Raw genomic sequence first — 23765 nt, 5'->3', positions numbered from 1 at the left:
CAGGGAAGAAAATACTCAGAAGAATAAAGAAACTTTCTTCGCATAGTATAACGATACTATACGTATAATGTTGAAAGCATTACAATAATGATTATTAATGCGTACATAAAATGACAGTCGAGTCAAGAAACCACTACTTTTTTACCTTTTTAATAAAAAGATGAATTCATAATAAGAACGTAGAACACGTAATTTTCACATGAAAAACTATTATTTACCAGTCGTTCGGTTAATAAATCGTTTTAATATGAGAACGCGTGAGTACGCAATTTTAAATATGTATATACGTAACAAGTACAATGATTAAAAAAAAACTGATTACGGAAAAACACCACATTGCACTCTATTCTTAGAATATCTCAAGACCATATAATTAAAAAGTAAATATAATTTTTATTACATCACAAATAGAAGAAAACCGTTGGAGTTTCTGTGGACGGATTTTTCCATTCTGAAAATGAGAGAAGGAATATTTGGTAATAGTAAATAACTTTTTTTACATACTTTAAAAATTCGGAATGTAAAATATGTTTCATATAAACAAAGGTTTGATATATTATTCATAAAAATTCAATATTTTTTTTTTAGTATTTTAAAAATGAATATTAAAATTGTATTTATTAATTTAATTATTAAAAAAAACATTAATTTAATTAATAACATTTCACATTATTTCTCTAAAGAATTTTCTGAAAAATTAGATTCATCTCAAATTATTAAATAACGTTGTTAATAATAAACAGATATTAAATAATCTTAAAATTTAGAGAATTTAAATTAGTTTTGCTATATAAATTTTTTTTGTTATATGATAAATACAATCTTTTAAAGCTAAAATAATATTTAGCTTTAAAACTATTTATCACGCAATTTTTTCTTACGGAATCCTGAAATACATATTTCTATAATTAAATCCGCTTTTTAAGAACGTTTTGTTTAATAAGGGTATCCCTTTAAAAGTTCCAAATATTTCGGGTTTTTTTTTTGGCTTAAAGAAAAATAGCTTCTACCTCCGCCATTCCATTTTGTTCATTTGCTTCATATTGTCATTTCATTTAGTAAAAGACATTTGAGCATAGCAATATCATTTAATGTATATTTTATGAAAATCCGGTTCGGTCATACTGAAATTACCGGGACACAAACTCTTTGCTTCGGGAAAGAAGAAACACCTCGGAGGGGCGAAAAAATGAGACGTAACGTGCTCTACTTTTTAATTACCTAATTATCGCCTTAAAATAAACTAATATTATACAAGGTAGTAGTGCATACCTATTTTGTTCGATTAAATTTGATAGTAAATCTAACCGTTAAAAGTTATTTTGAAATTGAAGAAAAAAACAATTTTGTTTAAAACCAGCCGACCACCAACTGATTTTTGTTAGTAATAACTAATAATCGTAGAATGATACAAGAAGAGATTTTAATTTATCGGTAAATAAAAGTTAAGTTACAGAAAATTTATTGATTAATACTAAACTGAGCGTAACAGGTGGCTTTATTATGCTCTGTCAACTTTCTCTTGTACTTTAGCAGAAAACAAAATTCGTAAAAATAACTGCAGCAGTTTTTAAGTAATTTATAAAAAATATATTTAATTATATATTGAAAGCAGTTATGCAAATAACAGAATATAAATATTATTTCGAAAGGAAGATAAGGAGGGCGTGTATACCATCATATATAGTTTCATTAGACTTGAAAATAACACAAAATTTGTGATCGTATAAATTTTTATATCTAGGTCCAAACTTGCGTATTATATTTGAACACTTACAATTTCCTTGTATTGAAAATAGTAATATTTTATTTTATTTTACTCTTAAAAGAAGTATCGATTAAAGGATTTTTACTTGATATTAACTCCAAAAATATATTTCAAAGAAAATTTTAAAAACTATTTAAACTTTACAGTAAAATTTAACAACAAAAAATAATATAATTACATCTACGTTACGCTTAGCAGTTTTCAAAACTCATTTCTCATCATCATCATCGTCGGTAAATGGTTGCAGTGACTTAATTACCTGAAAAATAAATAAATAATTTATTATTTTAAAAGAATAATCCATTATTTTATTAATATATAATTACCAAACATATTTACACTTATACGTAATGATAGTCGGACTACAAGGTACCATGCTTTCCTTCTTTAACAAACAGTACCCACTGAGCAGACGTTCTTGTTTCTGATTTATGAATCACAAAAATATTTCCTCTCTTTCACTCTCCCTCACACACTCTCTCTCTCTCTCTCTCTCTATATATATATATATATATAGAGAGAGAGAGAGAGAGATATATATATATATATAATAAGCGAATTAATCATAGATAAGCGAAGAAAATTATTTTAATTTTAAAAGTTGTTTTGTCGTCACAAAATTGTCTGTATAAAATTCATCAAGAATCATGAATATATTTTTTTCTGATTTTGAATTAAATCAGTGATATCCGCATTAAAAAAAAAATCGTAACATAATTATGTAAACCAAACACTGTACACAGTGAAAAATAACTAACCAATCTTATCCTAAAACGGCCTTAAACTGCATCCGGTAGAACGTCTTTGAGGAAACCTTTTACCCCAAACAACAGACAAGACCAAGTCATCCTAACTCGGCTGAGGATTGGGCATACAAAGCCAACCCACGCCCACCTATTTGGATCTCCTTAGCAGAACTGAGTGGCGTGCAATGTAAAACGGTCCGTAAATCACTTACTCATAGACTGCCAAATGTTCGGCCTATTCGACGACAATTAAACTTGGGTTCAGACTTGGCTTTACTCTACCGGAAGACACCAAAATATTGTTGCGGTTTCTTTGTGATAGTAGGACGAAGCACTCAATTAACGGTTCTGCCTATGTGATTCCTTACGGAATACCGTGTGACACTGAAAATAGTCTCATGGTAATGTTCCAACATTTGTTATTCATGTTCCAGTTTGTTGGTCAATGTTTGATGTTTATTCTCTAATTATTTATGATCACTTAGTTTTATTTAAGTCGCTAATCTTTCCCATAAAAGAGGATGATGCGTGGGTTTGTTTGTTTGTTGTATGTATTCACATTTTTATTTTAGCTGCTATTGGCGCAGAGCGGATCGATGGTGGTACGCCGGGCATCTGCGCGCAGCGTACGAAGATTCATTCATTTGTTCAGAACGATTCATACGTTCAAACGACTTATACTTTTTGATACGAACGATTTATCTAAAATTATATTCGAGTTTTGGGGATAAAAAGGGAAAATATCGGGGTTAGAGTGCTGTGTTAAAAAATCACAACCCAGGAAACAGCTAAAAATATTCAGATTTTTTAACCATTTCGTTGTAAAATTTTTTGTTTTTTGTACGCTAAATTCATGAAAATGATTTAGTTATAATTGACAAAAACATAATAAAATCACGTGTAATGAAACATAAACCACGTAATATTTTCGGGCCACGAAAAAGGCGGCCCGCCTTTTTCGTAGTGACTATAATCGTTGATGCTACTACAAACAAATGATGGGAAAAAAACAGCATTTTGTTAGAAAAAAAAACGATAAAATTCATCATTAGAACTATTTATTTACGATGAGCATTATGAAACATAAAGGTAACCGTCAATTTTTTTTTAAATCCTCATCATTTTTAAAGAGACAAAATAAATAATTAATCATTTTTCTTTTTGAAATTAAATTCAAATATAAAATTATTTATTAATTTAACAACGAGAAAGCATTCATTTCGTCGATAGATCGGACCAATTTTTTTCACCCACAGTTTTCCCACTAAAAAGAACAGCGTTAAAAAAAACGCTGAACTAAAAGACTGGTTATAAGAAAACTTTGTTCTTTTTAGTATGTTAATAAGCGTATTGTCGGTAGTTTCAAATATAGAACTAGGGAATGTATGATGGATTTATTTTTTTGACAATTTTATTTTGACTTATTAAACATATTACGCTTAAATGACACAGATTGTAACCACGAAACCTATAAAAATAGTTAAAATCCTGAATTGACGTAAAATTAAAAAGAAAACCCGAGTAGGCTTGTATTACAATACAATTTTCCTTTGATGGAAAAATTCCATATTTATCAATAACTAGAGATTTTTGCAGGAATATAAATCGTCACTTTAGATTCGCAGTTGTTAATCTACATTAACTGAAGCAGGCACATTAATCAAATTAAGTGTTAAATTTACTGATTTCGTATAATGGATAAATAAATTTTTATTAATGCATTGCAACAGCTGAAAGTTTAACTGTCGGTTACATGATGCTGCTGCCATTTCAAAAATTTGAAGAAGTCGTAAATGTAAAGAAATTTTTTTATCCTAACCTCCATTTGAATGAATGGTTTTTATTAACCTTTAAGCATGAAGTACTTTCAAGAAGATTAGTAGGAATATAGATTGAAAAATTCTAGTTAAAATAAACGTCTAAAAACCAATACGATGTTAACAAAGAAAAAGAAAATTCAATAACAGTTTTTCTTTTTAGAAAAAACATTTCACTAACCTATATAGTTTTTCAAATCCATACATACCTTTTATAGTTTTTGAAAATTTTAATACGAATTTTTTATCGTTTAAGATTATACATAAAAAAATTTAATTAACGCAGTGAAATATATGTTTAATAAAACTAACAAATAAGGTATTCGCCAGTTCAGATTATTGGTTCCAATTCATGAACATCCTGACACAGAGGGGAAGATACCCTCCACATGACGGTTTCGGTCACCACGCCACCCTCTCCGTACCTAGCCATTATGGGCTTTACCGGAGGTCATCTTCAATACCTCGGCAATGACAGCTTTCAGTCAGCCTCACCCAGGATGCCACCGATGCGAATACCAATAGCGACATTCCCATCGGTGTACTACTAACATAAACCCCAAACAAAACACAAGTCTCAAACAAGATTTAATGATTTTCTAAGAACGAAGGAACTGAACTCTACCTATCCGAAAGGTAAAAATGAGTTCGACACACAACGAATCAAAAACCGCAACACAAAACATAACAATAAATAATGTAACGTAACTAACGAAAATAAAAACAATTCATGAACAACAGCTTCTGTATACAAAAACTTTATGTAGCTCCGCATCTTTCACTTTCATTTTCCTGAGAGAAAAAAATTTCAAAAACAGAAATGCCAGTATTTACTCTTTTACTTTCAGGTTGGGAGAACATCTACACTGGAAAATTTATATACATTTGCGATTATGGAAAACTCTATAGATTTGTACTTTTCGTATTTTAAAAACAACAAAAATCGCTTTTCCTCTAGAAAAGAACCATCCCGAGAACAGATCACGGTTTCTAAAGTAATCATGCCCAAACCGTTGTTGAAATTGTATGGCATGAAAATACTGATTCAGCCAGACCTTCGTCTGGATTAAAACTACATTCACGGAAGTTTGTTAATTTTCAGTCAATATTTTCCAACTAATGCCGAATTGTAAATTTGGAAGCGTACGTTCACACCTGGTACTTTTTCATTAATTCATTAAATTAGTTCTAATTATTATTTAACTACACGCTGGAATTTTGATGTCTCAATGTGCACTCACTAAACGAGACATTAATGACTTTTAACTTATTTTTATTAAATTCTAAGACTAGACGGCAGGCAACAGCAAAAATTAAGGAATAAACTTCAATATGTTTTCAACGAACAGGTTTTGATTAATGGCAATAACTGAAAGTACAAAAGAGAAATATATCGGATCAAATATTCCTGGACGCTAAGCTTATTCAGTTCGTGCTGTTTTGATACAACGTATATTAGTTTTGAAGTCCTGATAGGTTTATATTTAGGAATTTCTTTGAAATATAGATATAGATGGTACTGACTGAGCCTAGTATTTGTTTGCATTCACTTCTACTGCTCCATGATTCCTCACCGTTTATGAAATGTGGTCCTATTATTACTTCGAACTGTTTCTCCAGTTACACTAGTCGCGATATATCATTCCAAATGAGTTTGAAGCTTAATAATTCACGTCATAACAACGCTAAATTATTCTGCCGAAAAATATCTTATTTTACTTCCTAATAATTTTGCAATTAAAGTCTAAAATTTGATAAAAATCTTTTTTGTAAGTCTAAAGGAAAAGTAAAAAGGCATACATTTTTACTATTTTTTAATCCAAAATTCGACTTTGCATTAATTGAGCTCAAAAATCCCTGCGTGAAAAACAAACAAAAAAATCTAAAAATATACCATATTTACTTAATAACAATAATCTTTTCTCATCATCCGTTCTATTTGGATTTTGGGACAACGTTTTTCCAGTAATACACAAATTACCAAATAAAATAATACGTATATGAGCCAAGAATGATAAATTTTGAAAATTAAAAGACCTGGTACATCTATTTTTCTAGATCAATGTTATAATAATATATAATAACTGAAAGTAATACGCAAATATATTAAAAGAAATATGGAATTTAAAGTTTTATCGGGTAAGGAGAAATGTTTGAAAGGATGATTCAAAAATTCGGTGCGGGCGTTGTACGGATCACTTTCGAATGAAATGACTCGCCGACAATGTCTAGAACAAGAGTATACTAGGCCCAGCCAATGTACAAGCTTGTGACGTCACGAGCAGACTGCGTATTACTACTTGTCCTGAAAACATCAACTCCGCCAATCAAATCGAAATAACACTTTTCATCATACTGTACGCGGTAATAACTATCATATTTACATTTTTTTCCTGTTTAGCCTCCGGGAATCACCGTCAGGTATTACTTCAGAGGATGAATGAAGGTGATATGTATGAGTGTAAGTGAAGTGTAGTCTTGTATTTTAAGGTCGGCCATTTGACTCACTGGGTTGGTTTAGTGCTGAACGCGTCTTCCCAAATTAGCTAATTTAGAAGTCGAGAGCTCCAGCGTTCAAGTCCTAGTAAAGCCAGTTATTTTTACACGGATTTGAATATTAGATCGTGGATACCGGTGTTCTTTGGCGGTTGGGTTTCAATTAACCACACATCTCAGGAATGGTCGAACTAAGAATGTACAAGACTACACTTTATATACACTGATTCAATCATTCTCATTCATCCTCTGAAGTATTATCTGAAAGGTAATTACCGGTGAGTAAACAGGAAAAAGAAAGAAAGTACATTGTCGGAGTTGTTACAACATATATAACTTTTTTCCTGTTTAGCCTCCGGGAATCACCGTCAGGTATTACTTCAGAGGATGAATAAAGATGATATGTAATGTACAAGACCACTTCATTTACACTCATACATATCATCCTCATTCATCTTCTGAAGTATTATCTGAACAGTAGTTACCGGAGGCTAAACAGGAACAGAGGTCGACCATTTCTGAGATGTGTGGTTAATTGAAACCAACCACCAAAGAACACAGATACCCACGATCTAGTATTAACATCCGTATGAAAGTAACTAACTAGCTTTACTAGCATTTGAACGTTGGAACTCTCGACTTCGAAGTCAACTGATTTGGGAAGATGCATTCAGCACCAGATCAACCCGATGGGTTATCCTATTTACATTCACTAATTACAAACAATACATAATTACTTCTTTTATAACCTTTATTTGTACTAAATTAAAATTTTTAATAATAAACAAAAGCTATCTTGAATTTTCTTCATGCATCTAATTCAAACGTTAAGCAAGTTCACCATCTTCGCTAAACAAATAACCATCACTGTCATTTTCATTTTCACTTTCACTATCAAAGCATCAGAGTCTACACGTATAATATAACGTTCTGTCATTTCATCTATCAGTGGTTCCAGTTTTTCATACTCTTTTTCAATATTTTTTACTTTTTCACAATAAGGTTTCCAATCATCTTCATTCATAAAATTAATTTTCTCCGTAGTTAGCTTTTCAACATTTGTGAAAGAAAATGTGTTATGACTCGCCACATGTCTTTTTACGGCTGACCATACCACCTAGATCGGATTCAAATCAGTATGGTACGGTGGGAGTCTAAGAACACAATGCCCGTGTTTTTTCAAAAGTTCATCCAAGTGACATTTTTGTACTTTAGTTTCATGTAACTTTATTAATTCATAATACTATGGTTCCATCATTTTTTAACTATACGGAATGCAGGTTTTCTCTAGCTAAACGGTCATATATTTTCTTTTGGAGTTAGGATTTGGCGCTTTATCAGTACCTCTATTGTGATAAGGGCCGTTGTCAATAACTACTATTGTCATTGATGGAAAATTTGGAGTCAATTTTTCACGCGCCCATTACATGAAATTGTCTGTATTTATGTTGTTATGGTAGTCGCTACTTTTCGAATCGGCTTTCCCAGTTAGTAATGCGTTGGCAATAAATCCGATTTCTCCTCCAGAATGATTATTAAGCGGTTACCTTTATTAATCAGCACATGAAATCCTTCAACAATACCATCAGACCACGACTTTGTCGAACAATGCGAACTTAAAACGTACGTTTCATCCACATAAACAATTGTAGCATTGCTTTGCCTTTACTTACTCATTGCCTGCAAATATTCAATTCTCTTCCACCTGATATCGGATTTCTCAATTAAAAGTTTTCCGTTATTTTCAGTTTTACGCCATTTGAAACCTAACTCTTTCAAACTAACATCTAAAGCTGATTCACTGCCTTTAAAATCAATAGATGACTGAAGATCTTGCCTTTTTTAAGTAGGTAATTCATTCATCTTTGAACGAAATTCATTAACTGTCCTTTTAACTACACGTAAATCAAAACTGTTCAGTCCACTGACACGTTTCAAACGTCGTTACACTTTTTTGACGTGCTGAAAGAACACGATTGGGATGATGATTGAAGAATCATGTCTTTTTTTCTCTTCTGAGTTTTTGAACCTGTTCTTGATATCCCACAAGCAGCAGAAGTTGTTTCTTTGCATTTTTGAACGCCAAATATGTGTTTGTCGTCAATTAATTTACGTATTTTTAGAGCTTTTTTTCCCATAAAATCATAAACATTAATGATAATTTCCACGTGCTTGACTCCTACGTTTTTTTTCTTAACTACGGATTCAAATTCTGCCATAACAAACCGGACTAATAACACGCGAACAACAAAAAATAATATATTACAAAAAATGTGCGAAAAACAATGAATATAAACGAACATAACGAAAGACATCGTTTCTAACTGCATCTATAAATTTTTATAGGCCTGTACATAATACCAATCAGAGTATTAGTCATCGGTTGAGCAATTGTTATTGTTTACAAGATTTTTGCATTAAGCATTTTTATACATGTAATCAACTCAAGTGGAAAGAATTGAACATACAACAACATAAATGTATTGTTTGGGTGACCGTATTTTTCATAAGTCTAAAAATGAAATAAAAATAATAATTACGCGCAAAAATAATATTTTGGAAAACATTAATATGGATGTCAGCACGTGATGACACAAGCTCGTAGATTCGCTGGGGCAACTATAATAATAATTCAGCTTATCGCACTGTATCTGTATCTGTATCTGACACTGAGCAAGACAATTAATAATAAAAGTGTAGCGCGCGCGCACACACACACACAATGAAATAACTAATGATTAATGTATTATTACACGACCACCGCTTAAAAATTAATAAATAGATACAGTTTTTAATAGTTTAATTAACTGATAACAGAACGTAATCTCACTGTGGGTGATGCTTGGGTAATTATCCAGAACTGCTGAATTGGTAAGGGTGTTTGGTTTCGATTAGCGTGAGCTGCTATTAAACTTCTGCATGGTGCCGGACCGACAATTTTCAGTACATTTCAAGTAATATTGAAAAAAGGATAATTGTAAAATCGTATGGCACATATTACTGATATGTATCATACAATGGAAATTTTATACATTTTTATTGCTTAGTCGTTATAATAATAACTTTATTAATGAATTTTTTAACAGAAGTAGTAGAGAGGTTTTAATTTAGAAATTGTTATTTAAAATTTGTAAATTACATAACGATTTATTTATTCTATATTTAACAATGATAGTAACAATGATAGTTCAGTTATTTATCCCATATGTACATAAGCACACTCATGCAAGTAATTCAATGATTGATAATATTCAGAAATGTTTACAAATTACGTAATGATGAATCAATCATACGTATTAGTTAAACAAATAAGTTTATACTATATCTGGAATAATATAAATCTAAAAATCCGTTTTTTATAATCAATAATACAATTTTACTCGATAGACGAACGAAAAGTACTTGTGTATTTCTGTTGTGAATACGAAAATCCTACCGACATAAATTGGAAAAAAGAATTTCTTTCTAGTGGCATCGCTATAAGACTATCTGTCTATTCTTCCTAGCAGTTAGGCGTTCTCCATTTAGTAACCGATGTGGAAAAAGAACAGGCTTTCAAACATATTTGCAACTTCTCTAATAGAAAGGAAATAGAGGAAAATTCATATTTTTTTAAGATCATTGTTAAAGAAAAAAACCAAGTAATAAAACGATATAACCTAAAACTAATGTTCGGTAAACATTAAAGTAATCCGTTATTCAGTAACTATCCGACAATCAATCAAAATTAATTATTCCTAAAATTATTGGCCATTACTAATTCACACCATCAGTTGACTTTGCTACCAGCTGCTTTTAATCAATTGGATATAAAATAATGTAACACATTGGTTTTAGTAGCGTGAAATGATTAAATTAAATTTTACATTTATAAGTGACGCACGTGTACGATAGACAATTTTCTTGTTAATATTGTGGCGAAACACAAGACAAAACTATTTTAATTGTTAATAGTATATTTCCATCGTTTCGTTAAAGCGTTAATTTGCGTCGAGTCCGAATTTTATCAACTCGATTCAAAATAACTATAAATAATTGAAGGTGGATTACTCTATCTCCTAAAGATTTTTCATTAAGTTTACATTTTCGTTTTAGAAATAAAATCGATCTGAAAAATATTAAAATTGTTATGTTAAAATTCAATTTTGGAGGATTTATGTTTAATTTTTACATTAAACAAGAAAAAAGATCACAGAGAAGTAGATTTTCTAACATTTCGTCTTGTTTTCATAAACAATATATATAAAAAAAAAAAAAAAAAAAAAAAAAAAGTGCCGCAGTGATATCGGAAAAAAGGAACAGAAGATAGATATTTATCTTCACACTGCAATGATATGATCGTTCGAACAATAGTCAAATTTCTATGTAGATATTGCATAGCTATATTCTAGACCATTCGTTCTCAAAGTGGGAGATAACGCCCCCTTGTGGGCGCTGGAGGCCTTCAGGGGAGGCGGTAAAGGCCCACAGAAAATTGGGGGCGTTCAGGTGGTCTAGGAAGGCGATGGCTGATTAAAAAGAAAGACAAAAATTATGTTTTCCTGATATTTCAAACTAAAATTAAATACCTACTACACTAGTATAAAAGATTAAACGGGCACCTATATTTTACGATAAAAAATTATTGTGTTCAAACCACTTTAACTTTGCAAGCAAGAGGCTTAGAGACGAAAAAAAGTTTTGGCGGCAAAAGCCAATCCCGCAACAGTACACTGGATTATTTTCGATTGTTCAACGATTTCTGATAGCTTCTCATTGTAATATTTGTCTGAACTTGGATTTAGTGATGTAGCAACATTGCTCACCAAAAAGAAAAATCGGCTGCATGTTAACTAACGCGGCGACTTACGGCTGTTTTTATGTAAATTCGAGCCTGATATTAACAAACTCGTTAAAGCAGATCAGATTCATCCTTCTCATTAATATAAGTGTAATCTTCCAATTGAAAGCTTTGTTTTAATTATTGTATTGTTATATTGAATATGTTGTCGTTATTGTTGTTATATAACTTTATAGATACAGTTGTAATTTTTTTGAAAGCAATATTAATAAAAATACTCCAAATATGATTAAATATGCTTTTTAACTGCTCTCATTTAAAATGTAATTTTCAACTTAAAAATAGGATTTGCCAAGTTTAAAAACAATAATTGCAATTGTTTTTAAGAGCGCATCTTAAAAACAGCAATTGCAATTATTATTTTTAATAGATGGTAAGTTTAAAAATGTTAGGGGGCGCTAAAATATTGTTGATTCTCAAAGTGGTGGGCGAAAAAGTTTGAGAATCAATGTTCTAGACGGTAAACAAGAGTTATCAAACAAGAGTTAAGACAATTTGCGAAGCAGTTGTGGGAAATTAAACTTAATAGAGATACATTATATTAGTTTTAAAACATATATTTAAAATGTTACATCAAAAATATTGTTAAAAATATTTAATAATCTATGTTCATTTATTGTAACGGAATAAAAAAAAGATTCCAAAAGTTTTATGCCTTACCGAAACTTTCGCTCAACTTTATTTGTAAAACCACACCATTACCCATCACTCAAAATACTTTCATTAATTTTTTGCCAGAAAACTTTAGTTGCAAGACAGAGAAATACATTAACATCACAGTACATACTATGTTGATTATGCAACAAGAAAGCTCTATGCATTTCTTTACTGGGTACACCTTACTAAAAAATTAAAACTTTGCGGAAGACAAATTTCAGATACCGCATCTTTAGCAACTTTTAATTTAAAAGTTACGCCTAAATTTTTATGAAAATTTTCAATCGAAATTATCAGAAAAGTAACGTAATGTACTACTTAAGGACTTGCAAGTAAGTTTACAGTTAATATCACGAATAGGAGATAAACCTCCATCGCAAACAACGAGAGGTCGCCAACACCGTCTAATTAGGAACTCTGTTGGAACACTAGGAAAATATTTTATCTTGTAATACATTCTTTGCACCGGTTTACTTTAAATATGTATAATAAATAGAAAATAAGATAATGTTAGTAACAAACAAGATATTGTACCATATGTAATTACAAATATAACATTAAAATTTAATAAAGTTTAAGATGAAAACGCAGCAACTTTAATTACAAACATTCGTGTAAAACCTCGATTTTTTTAACATACCATTTAGTTGTACTAGAAGTAGAAGTATTACTACTTCTTTGCTTAAAAAAATATTAATTTTTCTTAATTTACTGCTACATTAGACTCCAACTAGGCGTTCTGGTGTGAAAGGAAAAATGTAAGAATTCATTGGTTAAAGTTTGAATCTTTCTGATCAATTCCTAAGGTTTAATTTTTTTTAATCGACCAAATCCACTAAGTTCTCTTATTTCAATCGAAAAACAACGTAACTTCCAACAGCTCCGACAGAAACAGTTAACAGTGATTAACATTCTCACCTTTTGTATGTTCCGTGCCTCTAGCTTGTAGGTTAAGATCAATCTTCTAATCTGTATCCTGTAATTTTTGGAGTAGGTAAGAGACAGCACCTGTTTAAAGTTTTTTGTAATTGATACCTCTTTATTAAATCCTTTTGAGTCTTCACAATTTTTATCTTATCTTGAATTTTTCCAGTTCTTTTAAGTCTAAGAGCAATATGTTTCTCTGTTACTTTACTCTCTCTATCCCAAAGCTACTTAAACTGTTCGATAATACTCAACTGTAGAACGATCAAGTCATCTTAGATATTCTTTTAACTGCTTAAAATTTATTGCTTCTTCTGAGATGAAACACTACTTTTGAGTATTTACTGCTTATGGGATTACTGCAATTGTTGGGTTATCTTTTGGTCCCTTTTGTGAATTGGCGAAATGAAATGTTCCCATTACTTAAAATATTTTCTCCGTAATGCTATCTTTCACACAGATTCTTCAGCATAATAGCAAATATCTTCATAAACAGAGCCGAATCTCACAATTTTAGGATACATGTTATCAAGTCCTGGGGATATATTCAACCTCATTCCTCCAATTGTCATTTTCATATCATTTTCGTAGAAGCTCTTTTCCCCTTAAAACAGGTTAGATAATAAGCCATCCGAAATTTTATATAGACTCGCATAACGAATTCTTAGAGCGATCTATCCACTTCTTGTTTTGAATACTATTAATTACGTAATCTCCCGGAAGACTGTTGGTTGAAGATTCCTTGCTTTAACGTTCTCAGAAAATTTCCCGATTTCTGATCAATGTAATCAAATCATTGTACTGAAACACCGCTTATTTTTCTTCAATGCCTGTTCTGAATAAATTTCGCACGAAAATTATTTCCTATTATATTTATCCCGCCTATCTAGTAAGCTTTTGTTTGTAGTGTTATTGTCCTCACAGTGCTGAGCATGTATTTTTGTATTCTTTTCCCACCTTCCAGTTCACTTTTTTCTTCAACCATTCATTAATTCTTCAGAAGTTATAATGTACTGCACTTAATTTTTATTATTTTTATTGAAATTTATAATCGATTCCTGATTACTATATATTCATTACTTCTTCTGTTGGGTATTTTTTTCCGCTTATTGAAACACAGTGGAACGTAAGCTTTAGACAAAACCAAACAGTTGTCAAACTCGCAATCGGCTCTTCTCAATCACAAACCTTGTGCATAATATCTATTTAGACTTATTTAAGGTGGTACAGGGTACACTTTCGTGAATATCTAAAAGAACATATCTTGTCACACGAAAACTAGGAAGTATCTAGCTTACTCCCGAATATCCTGAACGGTATCCTAACCACGGTTCCTAATATCTGATTATGTATGATTTTTTCTACCTGATCTTTAAAAAAAAAACTGAAACAATAATTTAACTTCTAGAGAATTGTTTAAGAATATTTCAAATCCACTTCATATCTGTCTACTCTTGGTAAAAGCGTTATCATTCGGTCGGTGCACATACTCCAAGAATAGTTACTGTTGTTACTTTTACGGTTAATTTCATAAAGCGTTCATTGGAGACCTACGATTTTCTAGTCGTGTTTTACTGAGTTTTTTTCATTCGTTAATGCTATCGCTTCTTCTTTCCTCCTTTCACTTTTGTCGGCCCCTGTGAATATCTGCGAAGAGTTTCGTAACTCTGTCATTCCCTTTCCTTTTATGCTTTCGAGGTATTTATGAACTTCCTGTGCTGCTTCTTTGTTTTCATTCTGTGCTCTCTAGCTTTTCGCTTACAACGATTTAACAAACTTATCATTTACATATCATAAGATATTCATTTTGAAAATAAGGTGAGATATGTAGTATATACTTTGTAAACATCCCGCTCTAGCAGTAGTAAGAAGAAATATTCTCATTCAATTTTTTCGCTGCAGTGGCGGTTTCCCTAAATTCGGAAATACAACATAATATGATAATACAATTCCAAACTTACAAGTTCTTTATGAACGTTGGTGGGATCACAACTTTTCTAAAATTCCAAATTCCATCCCTCACATCAGAACAAGATATACAATACATAAGCCAAAAAAGTACGAGTGTATAAAAAAATATATCAAAATCCTGAAATTTACACTTTAACATAAAAACGTTCCGAAATCATCCGGTAGAGTTATTCACAGTTTAAATGCATTCAATAATCAACTTACAAATTAGTTTCTTCTTATCTTCAACTCGCAAATTTTTCAACTGTAATTTATTAAATCTAAGTTCTATCGCTTAATTTAGTTTATTTAATTTAGTTTTTTTAAGGTTTCCATAAAAGTCGTAAACTATTGCTTTAGATTATAAATCTATTTTAATTTAAATATTTTTAATTAAATCACCATAACTTTAATCCAGTCAGAAATTTTAGCTAGTCTAAAAAAAATATAAAACCCCATGAATCCCAAAATTATTCATTCCAGACGTATTGTTGTCTTTTAAATACACTGAGAAAAGTGCATAAATAGCGTATTTTTTCAAACGTATTTTTATTTAAAAGTTAATGTTTTCTTTAATCGCCCTACAGTTATTAAATAATTGGTTATTTAAAAAATGATAAATAAGCTTTATTTCGCTCACAAAAAAATTCAAGTACATAAACAATCAAGGTGAATAAAAAATCTAAAATTTTATGACAGGAATATTGTAGAATTCTGTAAGATATTCTAACAGATTAATTCTTTTGTTATTTATTTACTTTTATATGGCAATCTCTCCGTACCTACTGAGGATGATATAACAATCGAAACGGCCATTTAATTTTAAATTTTAAGTAATTTTAAAGAGGTTTTTAATGATTTCCTGGTTTTCAATTTGTCACATTACGTAATAAAACAATAAATAAACAAATTATTATTACACACTGATAACCGTATCTACATATTTATTTTTTAATAGTTAATTATATAAAACGAATAAAAAACAAGAACGATTGTGATATTTATATAAGATGAATCATACCGTAAAATATGCATTATTAATAGCGACAAAAATTTTCTTTTCGCGATAAAAAAATTCCAGTAAACAATTACTATTTTATATTAAAGTAATATGTAACTATTAAAGGAATTAACACCGTAAATCTTATCAAGACGAATCCGCACAAAATATTCGTAGCGTATGTTTTGTTGTAGTAGTGCAAACTGCAATACCTTGATTTTGTAAGAATCTCTTTACTGCTTATTATTTGCTAAGTTGAAATGCAATAATCAATAGAAACGCATGAGAAAGTTCGGTAACTAAAGTTTACTTTCCTTCCTCTTAGTCGATATCTAATAATAATGATAATATACATAAAATTTAATCAATTAAAATCATTATAAAAATAATTATTCAAAAATATAATAGAAAAAATGTACGGTGTGACAGCACAATACAAAAACCATACATAATTAATCAAAAAAGGGTCTACGGTATTGCAAACAAAAACAATTATCATAATATGGATAAAACCTCAAGCCCATTAGTCGGAGTGAACATTTTATAAAAAAAGCACAAAATACAATAATATTAAAAAAAAATTAAAAAGTATATATATATATATATATATATATATAAATTTATGTATGTATGCGGGTGCATTTTAACTCAATGGAAAATCAGTAACAAATATGTTAAAGAAGCAGTAAGAAAATAGAATTAACGTTACAAACAGTTGAAGTAATATTATAAAACTCAATAAAAAAAATTTATTACCTTTAGAAACACTTAATAAATTGGTTTTGAGTTCTTTACCTCTCTTTGCGACTTAGAATCTTTTATTGTTTGGAACAAAACTGAGACGACATTTTGGACTCGGAAATGGAAAAGACATTATTTGGTTTTGATAAACGCAATACATTCCTTTTAAGCCTTTAGTGTTATAATACAAATTATTCATTAAAAAAAATTTTTACCACTACCACTCACCCTAAAATACACATCTAAAATCTAATTGTGTATATATATATATATATATGATTTTTGGCGGGCAGTATGTTAAGACTCAGGATTATTTAAATGACATTTAATTTTTAAATACTCTTATAAATGTTCACTTTTTTTTGCTTCTGTTTAAATGTTAGAACTTTAATTTTTTTTTAATAATGTAGGACTTTTAAATTTTAAGATCTTCGGCTTCGGGCGGATTCACTCGGCTCTTTTCAATTCACGGTTCTTTTCGAATGCTCTCGTCTCCTGATAAACAGCGGCTCCATTAACATTATATAAGCAAGCTCTTCACTAGATTAGTGTCCAGTCCTACGTCAGTCTAGTCTTATAGTCTTTTTTTTCTTTTTTTCCTTATTAACCACCCCGGGGGTAACTGGCACACCTAACGGCATTACCTCAAGTTACACCCGTAGTGACGTGGAAGCAGATTGCCCCACCATAGCTTACCCATATCATTCGGCCACCATCGGGGTCTTCCGTGCGTCCTTGAGACATCCGAACCTTCCGCTTTTGGATGGTCCCAATGCCTCCCTACAGGGAAGCTACCCACCCCGTCGTTACCTATCAGGGTCCGGACACGCGTTCCGCCTGCCGTTTCCATTCCCGCGCCCTCTCATACCTGCAGGGTCTAGCATGCCATCATCAGAGGCAGCCCGACCCACCAGCTCTTGCGTGCTAGTGAGCCCGGCTGTCCTAGGCAAGATGGCTGCCTGCCTGTCCCTAATCGTCACCACGATTCGTAATTTATTTATTTTATTTTTTTTTTTAGTCTTGCTATGCTTATCAAAATGCATTGCTGTATAAGAACTAGATTTCCCTGGCGGACTGGTATCATTTCTTTCTTTCACAAAACTTCTTTTAAAGGATGGTTTACATTCGAATCTTCAAAAAAAGGTACGTTCATTAAATAAGATTACAAATGTCTACCGCTCACTAATGATTTCCACTCCCGGTTCGTTATTTGCAATTTGCGTTACTTTTTCTGTAACACGAGGAACTACCGATATTCAACCGGTTATACGCTATCACTGTTATAAGCATGGATGAAAAAAATAAAAAAAGTAGCCCACGGGATCTTTAAATGCCGAACGTTAAATGTGATTTATAACATTTATAACAATTTATAACGAATGGGAAAAAAGGCGAAAATATTAATTCTGTAATAAATTAATATTGACTAATAAATAAACAATCTATAATTAGTAAATCCAACATTAATCTTCGAACCACGAACTTCCCTTATGGGTCACGTTAAAATTAAAAATAAAACTTTACTTCTGAAAATACCGAATATCACTCTCAGATCAAACAAATTATAATCTCTTTTATAAATCATCATAACTTCGATATACATCCTGAAAAAAAATTCTTTGACAAAACGCACAATTCATATAGGAAGGTATAATTTTCTGATTTTATTATTAGAAATGAAATGCAGGAATGTCACGTGAGAAAATCAAAATCCGTAGCTATGTCAAGAAAAAATAGAGATGAACTTTCTGTTTCGTCATCTGAAGAGTGGATCTTACCCAGCTCCACACCGTTCTTGACAAATAGTTTTGCCAACCCGTAAATCTATAAGCGGAGCATTTCTCTGGATTATTATGGCCAGAATCAATTTTTTGGTGCAATGTTAATACAGAATTATTTTAATGAAGAGCTAATTCAGGTATTCCCAAGATTGTTTCATTATTATACGGCAAAGTATAAATATATTAAAGTTTTTTGTAGCACGTGTTAAAAAAAAAGTTCTAATAAACGGTGATAAATAAATAAGCAAAATTATTTCCTCTATTAACTTACAGACTCAGGTTTGGAATGAAATGTACAATTATTGTCAGAAAGATTAACGAAGATCAATTATATTCTTCTATATTGAGGTGATATAAACCGGTTAAAATTTTACTATGAATTATACAATGATAATGAGATATCGCAAGAAACTATTTAAATAGTTTCACTACGCCGGCTTCCGTGGCGCGATTGGTAGCGTCTCGGCCTTTCATCCGGCGGTCCTGGGTTCGAACCTCGGTCGGGCATGAGATTTCTCATACGCTACAAAATTCCATATCCCAACCACAAGCTTCAACCTTACCTGGCGATATCATCATGCAACAAAAAAAAACAAACTAGCTAATAAATTTACAACGTAGCTGAATTTAAATTAGAAATATTTTCGTGAACAAAAGGAAGGAGAATTTACTCTATTAATATGGATATTAAAAGCGAAAGACCTTTTTGTTTCTTAAATGAGCACGAACTAAATTTTTAATGTGTATATATAATTTTCATTAGAATTGATGTAAATAAGAAATTAATTCCAGCCAGATATTCATTCTTAGCAGGGACGGGCAATAATCATAAACCGAAGAAAAATTAAACTACATTAAGCTCAATTAGCTAGCCGATACATTACAAAAGGTCGCCTAAATTACCTCGATAAACAGCAAATAAATGGGAAAAAAATTAAAAGCCGTTTGATCGGCTGGCTACACGTAATAAAGAGTATTTTGCATGTTTTAATACCCGATCAGAATCCTACCATTTGACGTCATTTTAACAATAATGCCAGGACAACCTCCAAACAATGAGGAAGGGCTAATATTTCGCAATTATTTCGTGAAAACTAAAAATTTTCTTTTATTAAAAAGTTAACAATAATATTTCGTATTTAAACTTTAATACGCTTATCTGTTGCAAAAAGACAGCATGTAAACGACGAAACATTTTTCATAACAGTAAAATCTGTAATCTGTGAAAAATTAATTTTATTTTTTTATGCTACACATTTAGACTATTTTACCTAAAAGAAACGAGATTAAAAATGACCTTTAATAACTCTCTTCATAATGGCGTTAAAAGAATCAAAAGGAATCTTATCTTAATCCCGATTACAATTAAATTCTTCTGATACGTCAAATTTAATTTTATTACGAATTGACGATACGAAATATTTTAAGAAAAAAAAAGAAAATTTAAAACAAAATAACCTTTTTATAAAACAATTTTTTAATCTCGTGTAAAACAACCAAATGTTTTTCTTAAAACATTCTATATTACCGTTATAAATACAGCCTTTCTTACAGTACTTTGAAGATGAATGTTTTCACAACGGTTTTTCGGTAAATGACCATTTTTTAATTAAAGTTTGAATTATTATTATTATATTATATTACAACAGATAAATTACAATACTATTACAAACGGCTTAAATTATTTATTCAATTTTTAATAACAGATTTTAAGACCAATTTCCCTATTGTCTTTCCAGATATAACTGAAAAAAGCTAGCTCCGTTTGATTTTGAGAGTGTTTCTTTAGTTATTAAAGGGACAAATGTACGGCCAAATGGAAGGAAAGAAGGGAACTTAGGTGTATTTATACACAACATTAACAAGTAGGGGTAAGCTTCATAAAATTTAGTTCTAATAAAAATAAGCTGCCCGTAAATCATTTCAATTTATTTTAATTGGACTAAAATCATAAAACTAAATAAAAATCCAACAACCTTGCTATGAAAGAATATCAAAATAATTTTCATAATTTTTCAGTATCAAATTCAATAGTTATTAATATTTTTGTTTATGCTTATAGAATTTGCATGTGCATAAAAAAATCGAGTTGTCGGAGGTCATAATCTTTGTGTGATACGTGCTAGAATTTCTACAAAATACCGGTTTAATTTATAATGATTAAATATAGAATCTCCTACATCTGAAGATCGTTAAAAGGATCGTTACGAACAAATTGTATAATTACGTTACAAAATCTATTACACCATTAATTGTATACAGAATTTGACTTAATGCAAGCATCATTAAGACATCCAGTACTAAATTACAAGAGGAAATTTCCTCTCGTAGCGTGTTCTAGGAAAGTTTGTAATGTATGTAGAAAAGTTATGTAACTCCTTAATTAAGACAAAATTATTTTTGCAATAATGCATTAAAATTCAGCCAATATAAAACAGCCAGGAATGTAAAATAATAATAAAATAGAGGTGAAACAAAATCTGTAAAAAAAAGCAACCGCAAAAGCGTTTAATGAATTGAAAAAGAAAACCAGTGGGTTTATAAAGAAAAAAAACACTCCTAAAAATAACAAAAAAATACATTCATTTTTAAAATCCTTTATACATTCTAATACTTGTATGCACTTAATAACTCACATACACAAAATAATACTATAAGTAATTTTTCACGATAGACAGAACTGTTAAAGAAAATAGTTTTACTGAATCTTAAGTATGGCACAACTTTCCCGACACAAAAATAACATTTACGACTTTTCAGACATTCTTGAAAATTATTGAAGAATATATAAAGTACATAACGACACGTTAAATAAAAATACTATCAATTCCCGTTCACATTTTTTATATTTGTGATAACATTTTATCTTATACTACATCCTTTTACAGGCACTTCCGTCAAATTTTCCATTCATTATCAATTAATATATAATGACACTTCACAAACATACACACACACACACAGAGAGAGAGAGAGAGAGAGAGAGAGAGAGAGAGAGTGATAGAGGGGAGAGATTGTGTGTGCGCGCACGTATGTTATGTAATAATCAAACAGGTGATTCCCGTATAAATAAAAAAGTGAAATAATTAACTATATAATCACAATAACTAAATTGGAATAATTAAATTAATTCAGAATTTACTAAAAATAAAATTTCATCAAACAGATAATACTGTGTTACAGGATAAAACAAGCACAAGTTTATAGACTTCAAAGAATAATTTATAATATAGATCGTGAATACGTATGTGTATATATATATATATATATATATATATATATACATAAAATTATATATGCACGTATGTACGAAAATTAAGAAATATTCTATTTTACATAGTTTTGTTAAGAGAAACAGCACAGCAGTCGTGTCGTACACTTGTAAAGAAAATCGCAGGAAAATACGGGGATTTTTCACAATATTTAATATTCATATTAAAATTTTTAAATTAAATTAATAATAATATTTATGATTTATTAATTTTTACCGTAAATTAAAATATATATACAACATTTTATCCTTATCAAATTTCAGTGAAATTAATTCTTAAAAAAAAAAATGAATAAACGTCTTTCCGATATTTTCTTCTTTAGGAAATTAGAATCATATGTATCAAGAAATTTCGTTTAGTTTCAGAAGACTGATCGCGTGAAAGGAATCATAATTCACATGTATTATTTATTTATTACGTCTAAATAACTGTTGTATCAGCGTAACTTTCTTGCGCAGAAGGTTCAGTCACTGTCTACTGTTAAAAGTACAAGAAACTGTTTTTTATATGCTCACTAGTCATATTTTTTTTATATTTTTTTTTACCGATTGTTATATTATAAATTCAATATAACACTGCATATATAGAAGCCTTAAATTAAAACAATCAGTCGTCTTAAGATAAATTCAGCGACTGGATGGAACAAAAAAATACGTTACTTTATGAAACTTTATAGCTTAATATATTAAGTACCCTAAAAAAATGAATTTGTTGACCTATGACAATAATATAATTATTTTGTAATGGTATCGAGAACAAAAAAACAATTTTAAACGAAATAGATTTTTGGTAATAAAAAGTTTGCATATTCTGATAACAGAGTTCTTAACTAATGAACAATGTTGATTATAATCATTTTTACAATAATAGTAAAATAATGATGAAAATTTTGGGAACTTTTATAATTACACACTTTATTGTCATCAAGGGCAGAGTGGCTTTTATGTAGATATTAGAACTGTGAATTGTTTGATAAAATATCATAAATTAATTGTTTTCCTATTAACGGCTCATTTGAAATTTTTTTTTTTACTTAAAAGCAAGCAAAACATTAAATGTCAAAAATTTCATTAAAGAAATGATTTACCTATAACGTTATCCTTTGTAAAAGAGAAATTATAATTAAATTCTTTATCAGTCCAAAGAGACCTACAAAACTTAATTAACAAAAAGTGTTTTTATACGTTAAGGCCAACAAATGAAAAAACCAAACTGTTTTCAAATAACCTATAAGTTATTGAATAAATTTCCAAAGAATACTACCGCATCGGTAATGAATTAATTAAAAATAAACCGAAGTAAATATACGAAATTCGAAACATTTTAATGTTATATTCATTAAAAAAATATGGTAATATTTTATAATCATAATGCAGTCGGACTTACATAAATGTCTCCAAGCAGAAATTTATTGTTACACTAAATTAATCTAAAAAAAAAACAAACCAACATACTTGGCATTTATAAACCTAGAAAAGGCATTCGATAACGTAGACTGGAATAAAATGTTCAGCATTTAAAAAAAAAAATTAAAAATTAGGGTTCAAATACAGAGATAGAAGAACAATTGCTAACATTTACAGGAACCAAACAGCAACAGTAAAAATTGAAGAACATAAGAAAGAAGCCGTAATAAGAAAGGGAGTCCGTCAAGGATGTTCCCTAACCCGGTTATTTTTTAATCTTTACATAGAACTAGCAGTTCATGATGTTAAAGAACAATTTAGAAAACAGTACAAGGTGAAAAGATAAAGATGCTACGATTTGCTGATG

The 23765-nt window shown here is 30.1% G+C and overlaps 1 protein-coding gene across 2 annotated transcripts in view; it reads right to left on the bottom strand.

The window, feature by feature from the left end:
- LOC142334251 (facilitated trehalose transporter Tret1-like) overlaps positions 1–23765 on the bottom strand; it is a 220480-nt gene that overhangs the window by 138452 nt on the left and 58263 nt on the right. The window contains exon 1 of one of the 2 annotated variants that reach the window (XM_075382127.1): positions 401–424. The exons of the other annotated variant lie outside the window; for it this stretch is intronic. The gene's annotated coding sequence lies outside the window, so the exon portion shown is untranslated. Of the gene's footprint in view, positions 1–400; positions 425–23765 lie in introns of those variants that run through there. 2 annotated transcript variants of the gene reach the window in all.

The sequence above is a fragment of the Lycorma delicatula genome, chromosome 1 (genome assembly GCF_047948215.1).
Source record: "Lycorma delicatula isolate Av1 chromosome 1, ASM4794821v1, whole genome shotgun sequence".
In the NCBI taxonomy this organism is placed as follows: Eukaryota; Metazoa; Arthropoda; class Insecta; order Hemiptera; family Fulgoridae; genus Lycorma; species Lycorma delicatula.
The sequence above is the reverse complement of the archived record's forward strand: the minus strand, read 5'-3'. Positions and strand labels throughout refer to the sequence as shown.